This window comes from Gopherus evgoodei, chromosome 16 (assembly GCF_007399415.2).
Source record: "Gopherus evgoodei ecotype Sinaloan lineage chromosome 16, rGopEvg1_v1.p, whole genome shotgun sequence".
Lineage (NCBI taxonomy): Eukaryota > Metazoa > Chordata > Testudines > Testudinidae > Gopherus > Gopherus evgoodei.
Genome location: NC_044337.1, coordinates 21585285 through 21600821, shown reverse-complemented (window position 1 = coordinate 21600821; position 15537 = coordinate 21585285). Strand labels below are relative to the sequence as shown.

Sequence of the window (15537 nt, the reverse complement as noted above, 5' to 3'; positions counted from 1 at the left end):
AGACTTTTGATGTATATTTTAGAGAAAACAGTGTCTAATGCAGCCAGCTCTTCCTCTGAGAGCAGCAGCAGCAGCAACAACTGGCACCTCCCCTGATGCCTAACTAGACTCACTTGGCTTCCACGCAGAACACAGTGCCCTACTTAGAGTCTACGTGAAAATCTCAGCAGAGGCATCAACCCTCTGAAATACTGCATTGCACTGGTCAGCAAAACCCTTTCACTTTCACATTCATACACTTTCAGAAGGAGAGATGCTTGTAGGCAGCACCAAAGAAAAATACAGATCACTTGTCATTTATGGGGCTTCAAAGATTAACACCTGTTTCCCTATCCGAATAAATAAAGCCAAAAAGAAAATGATGTCATTGCTTTTAAAACAGAAGTACAAAACGGATTCCAGAGGAAAGACTACACCATATTTTAAGCCACTATTGCTACAACATGTTCCCAACCGTTGATTTACATCATCCTTGGCATCTGGTCATTGCTATTTTTCATACATGGAGTTTTCTTGGCTCTCTTTTCCTATTGTGTCACTCTACTGAGATTCACATTAAAGCTGAAAGGTTCCTCTTTTGCAAGCAAACGTTTGGTTGATTTCCATGACTGGCGATGGAGTCAGACTTAGCCAACTCTGACCTTGATCTGCGAGAGTCAGTAAATAAATGTTTTCATATAGAAATACGCATCACTTTAAGAGAGAGAGAGAGAGTGTGTGAGTGTGTGCGCGCGCACATCTATAAAGCAGATAAAGGGCTCTCTCACAGGCTCATCTCATTCCAGCTCAGAATGAATAAAAACTGGATTTCACCCCCTTTGATTTTGTTTTAAATCTGTCTCCCCTGCTAGCCATCCCATGTCAAATGCTTCCTCTGATCCATCTGCACATTCCCCACAACGCACCCTCTCCTGGATGAAAGCTCCTCTCACGGCTCAGCAGGAAGAAGCATCCAAAGGATGCAGCCCAGTAAACTAAGGGGGGTTCGATGGCATGGGGAAGGAGGGTTTGTGGAAGCGATCTGTTGATATTATTAATCATTGCTGTCTGCAGAGTGTTGTGTGACCCTGTGATACTCAATGTAGCACAGTCTGCGAGCACCTCCCTCCCTCAGCCTCATCTTCTGCAGCTGCATCCCTGAGCTATTTGCATGCCAGGGCAGGGGCTTAGAGTTTATTACCAAATTTTAAAAAGTAGACTAGATGGATTTCCAATCCTGATAGCCTAAAAAGGGTGGATGTGCATTCCTTGCTTTTCTGCACATTAAAATCACCCCTCACTGTGATTAAATGAGCCCACTTCTACTGCACACTTAGCCCTATGCTCCGAGCGAGATGAGCAGTATATTAGCAAGCCCAGGAAAATCAATAACCTCATTCTCTCTCTCTCTCGTGCACGCACGCACACACACGGACACGGACACGGACATGTTCCCTTACCTTTCATTGTCCACACTCCTGAAGCCAGGTAAAATGTGCCGGAAGCTGCTGTTCCTATCAAGCTTGGGCTGACTCTTTGTCCTTTTGATAGAGCCTTTAAGCCGACGGCTGAGAAACCCCTGTGGGGTGAGACAAGAATACTAAATTATAACCCCCCCCCAAAAAAGAGAAAGAGCGAGAGAGAGCCCTGAACCTGCTCCCTTGCACCCAAGCACGACTAGGCAAATTGTTCTCTCCAGCACCCTTCAGCTGCAACTGCTGGAAGCATTGTTCGTGCTGTCAGCCCGGCTCCAAGGATTCCATCCAACATCTACTCCCAGCGCTTGCAGAGGCCAGTGAGCTACGTAGACGCGAGACTCCCCTAAGCCTCTGTTACCTTGGCAACCATCAGCTCACATAAAAATACTGTCTGAGAGACAAGACTGGCATATTGCAACTCCCAACGGGAGGAAACATTCGGACTCGCGGTTCTGTTTGACTCAGCCTGGCACCACTGCCAAGACTCTCTGCCAGGCACAAGGACTCGCTCGCTCCATGCTACAGCGACTGGAATCAGAGATTGACAATAATTTACTCACCTGTCCAAAAAAACCCAATTGCTTACTCCAGGTAAGTGGAACTGGACAAGACTGTTTAAAAATGTATCAAATATCTTCCCCCAACCCCACTCCTACAATGTGCAGCTTTAGAGTAACCTACATACACATCCTACACTCAGTACCTGCATGTACACGGTGCCGCCTCCCCTCTCCCCTATGAAATATAAGTAGCAGTCACTGCAGTGCTTTAAGGCTAGCATTAAATATTTTAATAGCAAAGCTTCTAATATGTTATTTGCTTATTGCTATGCGTTACTGTCCAACATAATCTGAACAAAGTAAGGCAATAAAAGAATCATGCTGCTACAGTGCCCAGCCCTTTCAGGATGGGAGAAGGGCTGAGGGGACCGCCATAATGGCCATAAGGTAACAAGGCATTTAAAAGGAACAAAAACATGGTGATAGGAGCCCAGAGAGCAATTCCCCTCTCTAGGATATATGGCCATAGCAGGGGGCTGAAGCAGATGGAAGCAAGCACCTTGGCCAGTTATTTCACAAGCTGAGATCTAGCATGTGCCTCTTCTCAAGTCCTATCCTCACTGAGGTGGTGGTGACATGCTTAGCCCAAACTAGGTTCTGACATACAGGAGAGAGGAACCTCACTCGCAGGTAAATTGGGGCAGTACCCCCACCTGGGGCCCATGGAGCATGTCCAGCCATGCTAGGCTTGAGCCTGTTCCACTTTTCCAACCAATCCTGGGAACTGGTTCTACGTCTCTCTAGGTGTCTCCTGAATACAAACAAATGCATTGTGTAAATAGTGTCTCTCACTCTCAGGAAGAGACTTGTGAGAAGAACCAAGTACAGCTAAATGAAACACAGCCCCTAAATTTGTCCATTCTCAGAAAAACACTCATTCCCGGACACAGTGTCAATGGGTCAGATAAGATGTTCCTGGAGTACCAGGACTTCCTGGGGCAGTGTATGCAGGCTTCTGATTCACAAGGAACTATCTTGTTTGCAACTGTATCAAAAAACAGACAGACAATCAGATAGATAAAGGTGACTAAGATTCACCCAAAGGCCATGTCACCCATGAATGCAGCATGTAACCTGTATTCATAGGCCAAGTCATTTTTTCAGAACCACTTGTTTCATTGGAATGGGGATAGAATCAACTAGAAGGGACCTTGAGAGGTCATCTAGTCCAGTCCCCTGCACCCAGAACTAAGTATTATCTAGACCATCCGTAGCAGAACATGTGACTACCAGGTCATGTGACGAGAGAAATGCACAAGACAGTGAAGGCCCTTTCAGAAAACACTGTAGCTGTGGAAAATAGCCATTATAGCATTTTCCTCTCTATGGAACAGGGAAGTGAGAGGAAGCCTAGACAAGGGGAACACAAGGTCTCTCTGCAGTAGCAAATCTGGGGGTCTTTTAAAAAAAACACCCAAACAATAAGTCTCAAAGGTTATATCCTCATCTATTGCCTCAGACTTGCCAGACCACTTGTCCTTTCATGCATGCCTTAGACATCCCCACACTTGCTATGTCACTCTATAGTCTCTTGCCTGTCCAGCACACAGAGAAACGGACCTTTTATATGTTACCCAACATTAAACACACTCTGGGTGAAATTCACCTCAGGAGTAAAGCCAAGGGAATTTAGCCCACACAACAGTTTAAATCCAGTTGTATAATCACTGGCCTCAGTGGGGTATCTGAGCTCTGAAAGGGAGGGAGAAGCATTTCGCCACACCCATATAGCCTCTCCGTACCATTATTTCCTCCAAGGCAACCGAAAAAGAAAGATCCAGCAACTTTCTTTTGGACATACTGTAGTTTCTGCCATACCAGACCAGATCCTCAGTCCATCGAGTGTGGTCTCCTGGTACAGGCAATAACTAATACGTGATGCTTCAGAAGAAGGTCAAAGGGAAAAAATGCAACTGGCCAATTGTGCATTCTTCCCTAACCCCTGTGGCAAACTGACTTCAATCCAGAAGCAAGAGATTGGACTGCCTTTCTCTCTGCAGGCCTAGCTAAAATATTATATGTTGTAATATTACATATATTATATATATAAAGCCACTTTTTTAAAACCCAGTAACAGCTCTTAACTCTGGACAGTGAACTGAGAATGCAACAAACATTTTTCTGTAACAAACGATCACATCTCACGCTATCTTACATTTCACATCTTGACAATTGCTAGATGATTCGAGCAGGGCTTGGAAATTAAAATTGAAGATTGCAATAAGACATTACATTCCTTCTGTTCCCCATTGTTTTAATATTCATCGCCACCAGCAGGAGAACACACTGTGCCATTTTCAGTTTCCATTGCCAGCTTCAGTGGGAGAATTAGATGTCAGATTTTAATGCCGGTAAAAATTATAACATTATATCAACACATTAAACTTACAAAGTGTGTGTCATTCATACACAAGGAACTTCACAAGAGTGGGAAACTATTATTCCTGATTTTTATAGATGGGGTAACTCAGACCCAGAGTGGGGAACTGGCTTGCCCCAGGAAAAGAGAGAGAACAAACAGGAATTGTTTTCTTGGGCATGCCTGCAATGCTTTTACAGTATAACAACAAGTAGAATAAGACTATCCATCTCATCATCACTGGTGACCAAAGATAAGATTAGAACTCTGATCTCTAGAGGGAATGCTAGTTGCATACTCCAGCACCACTACTCCTCTACTCCAGTCTTGATACAATCTCCTTGAGAGTCCCTAGTGGTTAGAATAGAGTATTCTGCTGTCCTCCATATGTTGTTTATACATCTCAGATGGAGAGTTCTTTGGGGCAGGGTCTATTTCTACCTCAGTGTGGGCAGCATTTAATACTAATAAATAAATGATAGGAAACCTTGTGCTATTATCTTTAATGGATTAAATATTCAGAAGCACAAAGACAGTTTAATAGGCTATAATACAAATGACGATGCACTGAAAGCTGAAGGAGAACAAAGGATTCCTCCAGAAACAACCACACTGGAAAGTCATCAGAAACGCCAACCTGTATAAGTCCCCTCTTCAGCATAACTCAACTTTCACTCTGTGAGTTCTGATGTTACAGCAAGGCCAGAGGAGTTCAGCGTTTTCATAAAGTTGCCAATGCACCTCTGTAGCAGTTTCCCTTTATAATCAACAGCAAGTCTTTGTGGGGCTGGAATTCTGGTCTCCCTCCTTGGCACTTCAGGCAAGTGACATCACTGGAGCCTGGCACGCGCTATGCAAAGAGGAATTTTCCCACACCACCACGCCAATGCATCTGAAGCCTGGTGGCACGCTCCTGCTATTCCAAAAGGGAGATTACCTGCTATGCTGATGTTGGGAGGTGCTTCCAGAAGGTGGATACACACGCACACAGCATTGGAGAGGCCCTAGGGGAAACTTATCCCAAGATTTAAATATGAGTCTCCAGCAACAAATGGTAAGTGCACTAGTCCAATGTGCTACCAACCCCCGCCCCCCCCCATCATGCCACAGCAACTGGCTTTCCCCAATGTACACACCAAACCGCCAAGCTTCTTGCCCTGGTGTGCCACCTATGTATACTCTTTCTGGTCTTTTATTAGAGGAATTCTTAACTGGATGGAAAACTCTGTTTAAGGCATACATATCGCCAAACTCAGGGCCTTCTCCTGCACTGTGCGGAGGGTGCTCAGCACATGACAGAACAGTACTTCCTCCGTGATCAACATAGCTGCTGCCCCAGACTCTTATCAGGCCTTGTCAGGATGGAAAAAAGTAGCACTTAATATATAAATAATCTCTTTAATGGTGATGGCCATGAGCAGGTACAGCAAAGAAATACCTTTCCAATGCTACCAGATGGCCTAGTTCCATCCTCTTGGCCGGCAGAGCAGCAGTGAAAGGGTTAAGAGCCTGCGGATGTTTTCTCTGCTCAAGAAGTGATCTTTTCAGGTCAGCGGGGCATATTCTGCAGCACACACCGGCTCTGTTCCAATGCCTGCACAGGGAGCACAGGCACAGTGCTCCATTGCCCAGAAATAAAAAGATGTCCAGATTCCCTGCTCTGCAGCTAAGCAATTCGACTTTTACAAGTGGAAGGGCTTGGCTGTTCTTGGTTTGTCTCCCTAAACACAGACTCACTTCTGGAATGCAACTGCTCTAATCAGGACAGGAGATTGAAATTATAAGAAAACACAGGGGAAAAAACAAACAAATGTTTTCTTTGAGGAATGGCTCCTACCCTTATCTGCTGCCGCATCCATTGCCCCACCTCTCAAAACAAGACAGGCAAACTTCAAAACAGGACAGTTAATCTGAATGGGATTTGGGTTCCTTCTCCCTATACCTTCAGACAAAGCTTATTCACAAGCAGTTAAGACCCCACAGGTAGGAGAAGAAATTTAGGAAGAAGAACATGAAGTCTGAGCTCTCCTGTCACAGTGGATGGGGGAGCTACTGAATGTTTTCCCCAGGCAGTAGTGTTTTTAGCTGAAATCTCACTCCTGAGGATAACAAAAGGCACAGAGTGCATAGCTGCTACCGGCATCCTGAAACTGGCCAGGCCTATGTGTCATCGCGGTGTGGCATGGGAAAGCATCCCACTGCAGAGGAAGAAATAAGGCAGCTATCCCTAGATGCCTTCAAGAGAGGATTGCAGAATATCTCCATGGAAGTTTCAAGACCTCTCAAGAGGATACAAGGGGCATCCCTATGTATGTGAACGGCTTCACGCACCCACCCACTCCTCACACCCCACCTAACACTAAAGGGAAACAGAAAGTAGATACAACTCTACCTCCAGTTGTTGTACTGGAACATCTTCCCAAAAAAACCCCAAAGCAATGAGAAGTCGATACCTGTGCCATGTTGGGCTGAGCACCATCTTTAAATGAAAACATCATCAGGGAAAACACATGCATACACTTACTGGAGGTTCCTTCCCCTTCACTGAACACCTCCATGCTCAGCTAGTATGACTGGGCAGGCTGTGGTGGAGTCTCAAACAGGTCCTGGCTTGTGGCTTAGCTGGATTTCCTCCCCCCCTCTTCTTCTGTTCCTCAGTCTTCAGGCAGGGGTCTCAGTCTAATGCTCCTCCCAGGTATCCACCGCTGTCTGCGCAGTGCTGGTGGGGCCTCCACCAAGCATGGCATGCATGATAAAAGAGGCTGGTCTGCAGCTCAGCATCAGATCAATTGCTGGCCTCCCTAGCCTTGAGGTACACCTGCCACTGTTCCTTGGCTTTCGTGCAGCCCTGTGGTATCCCTCTGCCTGCATCTCCCCTGCAGTTTTTTCGTAGATGCCCACGTTTCTCCGGCTGGTCCATAGCTAGGCCGGCACAGCCTCTTCTCTTCTAAGGCCCAGGACAGCCAATACCTGCTGTCTACTCCAGGTAGGAGCCTGTCTAGTTGCACACATGTTATGACAGCACACAGGACCTCTGTTCCACCCAAAAGCCCCACACACAGTAAACAATATACTGATATGCTCAGAGAAACCACTCAATTTATTTTTCCTAGTTTTGTGTTAGTTTTATGGTTGACTTCAAGTAAAACCTCGCTACATATTTTTCAAAGATCTTCTGTAATGTGTTAGCTACTCACAGTAATAAAATTGCCAACTGCGGCTGAAGTGTTATATGCAAATAGAAAAATCCTAGTCTTAAATAAACGACTACCTGTAATTACTACAGAGTAACACAGTATTTTGTACCTCCTGGTGTCCAGTTTCTAGGGAAAATGGTTCTCTGTCTTAACCACCAGACCATCTAAGACCAAGGTCTATTATTTGAAATGCCAGACTTTGTGTATGACCATGGGTAACTCTTAGTCTGGCTGGGTCTAAGGACCAAAGACTTAACTATTTTGTTTGCTTTTTAAATTAAATCTTATTTTCTGAAACAGAAGATGGTAGCCTTAGCGAGATAACAGCGGCTCACTGAAATGACACCAGCCAACCTCTGGTGCTGGATATTGGTATTCTAAAGCAAGAAGGAAACAAAATCAGCACCATGGAGAACTGTCTGGATGCTGCAAAGACAAGGTCATTAATATTTGTATTGTGAAGCAGCTGGAGATTCTCAGATGGAAGATGCTACAGAAATGCAAAGTATTATTAGTTTCAATGGACAAAAAAGTGAGTTATCTTTGTTATCTTCAGAATTTGAAATAAAATGGAAGCTTTTTCCTGGGCAGTATTCAATATTTGCTCATTACCATGACAAAGATACCCAGTGTACAACTCCACCATTGCCTTGTAAACATGTCTGTATTCAACTCCACCAGCGAGCACAAAGATAAAAGATAAAACCAACGGAAAGTTCAAGAGTCAAAAGTTTATCCTGTGAGTCTGAGGGGAAAAAAACAAGTCATAAAGCAGACTCCTTCAATTGATACAAGTAAGCAAGTGAATTTCATGTATAGCAGTAACCTTCAGAGATTGAGCGCCTTTATATTTGTTTAGAATATGGGGGATGCTCCTTTGAATAGATCATATATCATTTATTACTGTTGACTCTTTCGATTTAAACTTGTAAGTTAAAAGCTGTTCCCCATCACTCATCCAATTCTATTCTAGTCAGAAGTGACAAAGGGCTCAATTCATTAATTTAAAAAGCAGACAGCCTATGTTGAGTCACCTTCCTGAGTGTGCATTCTCTGCACATGCCATATTTGCATAGGCATATTAATAGCTAGCGTAAAGAGAAAAACTGCCATAGCCTCACCTGAGAAATCCACACGGCACCAGCTGCATGAAAATTCCCATTAAGTTAACTTACAAGTTTTCCTTGAAACTTCTCCAGTGAGGACCTCTCAGATTCAGATTGCATCACCATGACCGACTCATGCTGATCGAGAGAGTCTGCCTAGCATGCCTGGCACTGGCATCTCTGCAGGGGTTCTCCACCTACCCCTGGAGGAGGGAGGGCATAGCCTGAAGTGCCTACACACACTCAGGTCCACGTCTTCCACCTCCAAGCCCTGCAGAGGCTCCTTTATGGTGCAGGTAGTCCGGCATGGAGTGAACTAGCGCACACGCCTTCCTGCACAGCTTCCAAGGGCTCCAATATGACTGGCAGCTCCTTTATCTCCAGCCAAGAGGTCTTCAGCAAGACCTCTCTGGGCTGCCAGTCTTCTACCAGGACCTCCTCTGGACCTGGAAACTGTTCTCAGCGACCAGGTCCGTGGCGGCCACCAAGGGGGCAGATTTCCTTGCAGAGCCCCTGCTACACAGCCTCCAGCTCTGTGTGCAGGTGGCACCAGAGGTTGATCCTGGCAGAAGTCACCAGTGTTGGAGACCTCCTGAACTATGACTGGGGAGACTGGCCGAATCCCCTGATGCTCGCTCAGTGAATGGGGCTCTCCAGGCTTCATACTCCCCAACGCGTACTTCAAGAGGTGAAGGCCACTTTGCTGCCCGCTGCTTGGGCCTACCTCAACCGGGTTCTGCGACAGGGCACTCCCCGCCCACCCTCCACCCCAGGCCCTCCGGACCTTTTCAGCAGGCCCTTGCCCTGTGGACCGAACCGGTCCCACTGCCCCTTTAGCGTGAGCTGGCTGCATGACTTGCAGCCGGTTTGCTCCCAGACCGCTCCAAGGAAACAGCTATATACGCTCATTCTCCACACCCTTCACTACCTCACCCTCATGTCCTGTCCCAACACAAAGTGGCAGGACCTCCTGCCACCTTTAGAGGGTGAGCCCTGGTGGGCCAGCCTATATTCTAGGGCTGCTGGGGATATCAGTTGGCAGCTCCTTTACGGGGCCATGAGCATGGACGTGAATTTGGCACGGTTTACCCTGTCCCAGACACCTGCCCCTTATGCAGCGTGAGACACACCCTGGCGCACATTTACATGGAGTGTGCCAGGTTGCAGCCCCTGTTCTGGCTCCTCTTAGATATCCTTTATGTTTTTGGTTGCACTTCTCCCCTTACCTTCTTATCTACGCACTCCCTATCCGTGGCCCCACAAAATCATGGGACCTCCTGGTCAACCTCCTCCTGGCCCTGGCTAAAATGGCCATCTATAAAACCAGGGAGAGAAAGTTGGCTGATGGGTTCTCCTGTGACTGTGGGGCCTATTTCCCATCTTCCGTCCGCTCATGCATCCGGGCAGAGTTCCTCTGGGTGGCGTCTGCTGTCTCCCTTGACGCCTTCAAGGACCAGTGGGCGCTGTCCAGTGTTCTCTGCTCGGTGTTCCCGTCCGGTTCCCTTCATTTGGCCCTTTGACCTGACTCCTGTCCCTGTTATCTCATTAGTTGTCCCCCGGAATCACTTGGCTTCAGGTCCTGTGGATCCTCCTCTTAGGCTGGGGGGGAGGTCCTTTAGCAGTGGGCTGGCTTGTATCCCAGTAGGATGCCTGGCACCAGGTCCTGGAGAGAACCCTTCACAAGTCAGCAGAGCATTAGAGATCAGCGCTCAAAAGGAGAAACAAATACTCTAGTTAGTGGACCAGGAGAAGTGTGTGTCTATTAAGAAAGCCACAACCCTTGCAGAAAGCAGAAAACCTGTACACACGCAAGAGGGTGGCAAGCTCTCAGATTTATCTTTTCATGCTTTCATGTACCAACCCCAGGTGCTATTCCCAGCCATCCTGTAAACCCATAGAGGAATGTCCAGCTAGTGACCCATGGAATGTTAAAATATCTGTTTCCAAAGGGGACCAGGAAAACCTCTCTCTCCCCCATACACACGAGGGATTAGGATGAAAGTCAACAGCATGAGAAAATATTTCCAGGAATGTTCCGTGTGTCCAGTGACAGATGCATATCATGGCAGGTCAAAGACCCATCACTCCACACTCTTGCCAGGCGTGGACCCTGGCATGCAGAGCACCTGGGGCAGACATTGACACACAATATGGAAGTGCACAGACGTGTATATTTGAGAGTCAGGCCACAAAGCAGTCACAGAATGCAAGAAACAGTGCAGCTTGTTAAAGGTTGCCTAGCAACAATGCCCTTGTATGGCAAGAGATTAATAAAATTTGCACTGTCATTGGAAATACTTATCTCAGTCCACTGGAAAAAATTGGAGGAAAAGGCACCTAGGAGCCAGCTTGGGTCTAGCCAGGGCCACAAAACCAGGAACAACGTTTAGTAAGAATGAGCAGGGGTTAATCAGGAGGCCTGGGATTTTAATGCAGGCAAGTATCAGTCAATCAGAGGAAAGAGAAAGAAAAGCTCTAGCAGGTCACATTTTGTCCCTGTCCACCCCCAGCTAAGGCATGGCTGCCGTTTACAATCTATTCTCCAGTGCTCTACTCCATCCTGCTTTAAGTGTCCAGGCCGAGGTGTTCCTGCACCTCAGAGAATACTCCCCTCTAACAGGCTCTCCCTGCCACAAACCATGACACACATTGTTGAGGACTGCAAAGTGACTCCACTTCCCGGAGCTCTTCATGCCTTGAAAGCCACAGATAAGAACACTGTGGCTTGGCTTGACTGGACTGCATTCACCAAATCAACAAAATATATTCCTGCCAGTACGTTCCCACTCCCTTAGGAACTTTTCTTGATCCTCAGACTAAACGTTCCTCTGCTCAATTTCATTCCATTGCACCTTTCCCTCTGCATTGGGGAAGTAACCCCCCCCTTGCTTTGGCATGGCCACCTCCCAAGTACTCACACTCAGCTGTCACACCCCATACTACTCACGGATTGGACAAGCTAAGTGTGCTTTGTGCTTTTCAGCTTTCCTTCAGGAAGGTGAGGGTCACTGTGAAAAGATCAGGCAAGCCAAGGCCCTATACTGTAGCAATCCATGGCTGCATTCCCTGGGTAGCATTGGAGCAATCCATGGCTGCATTCCCTCGGCTACGGTAGCATTGGAGGGCTGCTAGGTTACAAAGCGGAGGTGTTCACACACTTTGAGGAGCAGTAGCAATATAAGAATCTGGATTGACAGAGAAAGATCCTGCCGGGAGCAGCCAGAGTGAGCACTGCATCCTGAGGGACTCACTCAGGAGGGATCACCTGGTTCTTCAATTTGGTCTCTTTCATTCTTCGGCTAAAACAAAAACAACCTTGCCCTGCACTGTTTGTTCTCTGCTTTGTTCATACCGCCAACATTTCATAGCCGCACAAGGCAGAGCAATATTCCCGAGGAAGGTAGGAGCAGGGTAATTGGGCAATCTGCAATGAACGATGCAGGAACTACGATGAGAGTGACCTTGAAGAATAGAAGTGAAGAGCAAATCAGAGAAGGCAGATTGTGGTCGAACCTGCAGAGAGCTGTGCATGGGCATCGCCAAGGAAAGTACCACGCCAGGGCGAAACAGCCTCCTCACAGACACAGCGTGCTGGCTCTCACAAAAGAAGAAACCGCCTTTGCCAAACTTCTTGCTGCTGTGACTCATCATCTTTGGTGCTAGATGAGATGAGCTCTCAACATGCATTCCACGTCGCTCTCCAGTGAGTACAGGGGCTTGATCCTGGTGAGATGCTGAGTGCCTCTTCTGAGGTGCTGAGCATTGTCCACCCCCAAAGTTGAATGGAGCATGCAGAGCACCTTTCAGGATCAGGCCCATGTTAGCAGCTTTGGGATGCTGCTGGCTCTGTGGAACAAAGGAAGACTGGGGATTCAAAGCTTTCCACTCCTTAGCAAACTGGCATGAAATCAGGGCCCTGAATATTTTTACTCCTTTAAAAATAAATTATCAGCAGCAAACAGAAATCAAAGTGATGGCACAACCACGACAGGGGCTGAACTTCATCCCACCATCATCATTGCCCCTTGATCAAGTTTGTACCCTTGGTCCAGGTTCTATTTGTATCTATTTGAGGCAAGAGCTTGCTCTTACTCGTCTAAGGCATCTACAGCAGCTGGTGCTAAGGAAATAATAAATACATTGTAGACACATCCTTCAAAGCCAGCCCGCGTCAGGAACGACCGAGGGTCTGTCTATGCTGCAGTGCGAGGTAGGACAGCAGCACTCCAGACATAACCTAGCTAGCTCTGATCTAGCTAGCACAAATAATAGCAGCTGTGACGTTGCAGCAACATGGTAGCAGCACGCAAGGTGCCAGACAGGCTTGTGCAGCCCTTGCTGCAGCAGCTTCATTGCCATCATTATTGGAGCTACCTAGATCAAAGCTAGCTCGGGTATGTCTATACATGCTGCAATGACGCCTCTGACTGCAGCGCAGACAGACCCTAAAGGTGGTTGCTATCCAATGGTTACTAAGTGGAGTTTAAGATTCTAAATAGGAGACCAAATAAACCTCTCATCCCTAAAGGTGGGTCCCTTCAGGTTACAGCTGCAGTTAACTGGCAGGGAGAAGCAGGCTGATGTCTCCATCATGCGGGGAAAAACAGGCCACAGGCCTCTTAACCTGGGATCTTTCCTGCACCCAAGCACCACACAGTTCATTCCAAAAGGGAAAAGCAGACACAAAATGCAAACAAAACAGCTTCCTTCCCCACACCACATGGAGCTGTCCATCAGCAAGTGTTGATTCCAAATGACAATCTCACACCTTTTCCCAAGAATCAGGGTATTCCCTTGCTATGTGGTAAGGTCTGGCACATTGAAACTGACCAGTCACAATTCCCAGGCTTCTCCCGATACAAACAAAACACCAGGAGACAGAACATGTTCAAGCAGAATAGTAAATAAGCAGTAAGGGAACATGGGTGGGAGGGATAGCTCAGTGGTTTGAGCACTGGCCTGCTAAACCCAGGGTTGTGAGGTCAATCCTTGAGGGGGCCATTTAGGGATTTGGGGATTGGTTCTGCTTTGAGCAGGGGGTTGGACTAAATGATCTCTTGAGGTCCCTTCCAACCCTAATAATCTATGATTTCCTCCTGGAAATTTGGTCTATTACATATAGCCAGATGTCTCTTCAGATGAAAGAGTCTTCAACCCAAAAGGAAACTCTGTATAGGGAGCTGTTTACTAGACTTTCAATTTCAATTGCAAATGGACAATGCAGAAAGCAAGGTGTAATAGGGGAGTTGCAAAGGTCTCTCATGCCAGAGTGCCACGCCTGCACCACTGCCCATTCTTGGGGTACACAGATGGCAGCAGTGACACTCTGTGGAATGGATTGCCATGGGGTGTGGTAAAGGAAGGACTGAAAAAAAGCTACCAAAGGATTGGTGACCTTGAACTGCTTTATGTGACTAGAATCAGATCAGTTACTGAGACACATTTGATTGAGACAGGTTGTTGCTACTAGAAAACAGCACTTGTATAACAGCCATGAATGGAGGAGACAGAGGATGCAGTCAGTTACTGCTCTTGCTGGTTTGGCAAAGCATCTGACGTAAGCAGTTGCATGCACCGCTAGTTCAAAAAGGAATGATTTTGGAGATGTTCTATGGCCTGTATTATGCAGGAGGTCAGACTAGTTGATCATAGTGGTCCCTTCCGGTCTTAGAATTTATGAATCAAAGAAACTCTATTGAAGCAAGTGGAGTTGTACCTGCTTAGACCAACTATGAAAGTGGCCCACAGAGATTCATATCCTGGCTTGAATCACAGACTAAAAGTGAGTGTCATGGTTTCACTGTCATCCCCAACAGCTTTTTGGTCACATCACAGAAAGTGCTGCATAGTCTTGCACCATTGACAGTCAGACTGAGAAAGCAGAGGCTGCTAGGACTCAAGTTTCATGTACATTATAGGAGAATGTAGGAGCTCAGAAATGGGACACGAGGAGATGCTGACGGTCAGCAGTGAGGTGCATTGGTAGAGATCCATTAGGGGAAGCTGGATAGATCCTGCCGAAACGAAGCTCAGTTCTAGCTAGTGCTACTCAGTTTCTTTAATACGAAGTTTAACTAAAAAAAAAAAAAGATACATACTGGCTCTGAAACCTTTGAAACCATCATGCTAATGCAAGAAAAAGGGGCAGCCATTTAAAAAGGATAATCAAAAAACACACAGCCTATGGAATTTGCTGTGGCAGGAGATGGAAGCAAACAGATTAATAAACTTTAAACAAAATAGACATTTCTATGAATAAGGACAGCATCTACCAGTACACTAGCTAGGTGGAGTGACCATGGTAAGAGGGATGTTAGAACTACCAGAGACAGATTGGGCAGAGTTCACCATCCGCATGGTGTTAATAGGTCACCACCTAGCTGAAAGGAATCTGCCCTGACCATAGCACAGCATCACTCAGTCACACATGCTGTGGCAGCTCACACCATCCTCTGCAGCGCCCAGTAACGGGCGCTGTTGGAGACAGGGTGCCACTGCCCATGGCTGCCCATACGCAGGGCTGAGCACACCCAGGGAAGAGACAATCCTCTGGATTCTGAGAAAAGGTCATTCTTCCCCATTGTCTGCGAAGAGAAAGCCAAAGGAGTGAGGTGTGAAGCCCCGCAATGACTGAAGCAGGCTTGTCTCATTATTATTTATTTGTATGATTAGAATGCCCAGGAGCCCGAATCACGGATTAGGACCCCACTGCACTAGGCACGGTGCACACAGGGAACAAAAGGCAGCTGCTGTCCCAAGAAGCTTATAATCTATGTATAAGGCAAGAGACATACAAAGAAACGACGAGACAAAGATCAGCAAGTAGGACCGCCAACCTTTCTAACTACACAAAACAGA

The 15537-nt window shown here is 46.7% G+C and overlaps 1 pseudogene; it reads right to left on the bottom strand.

The window, feature by feature from the left end:
• Positions 1 to 1435: 1435 nt before the first annotated feature.
• The window catches only part of LOC115636205, a 162692-nt pseudogene continuing 148590 nt past the window's right edge, over positions 1436 to 15537 (bottom strand).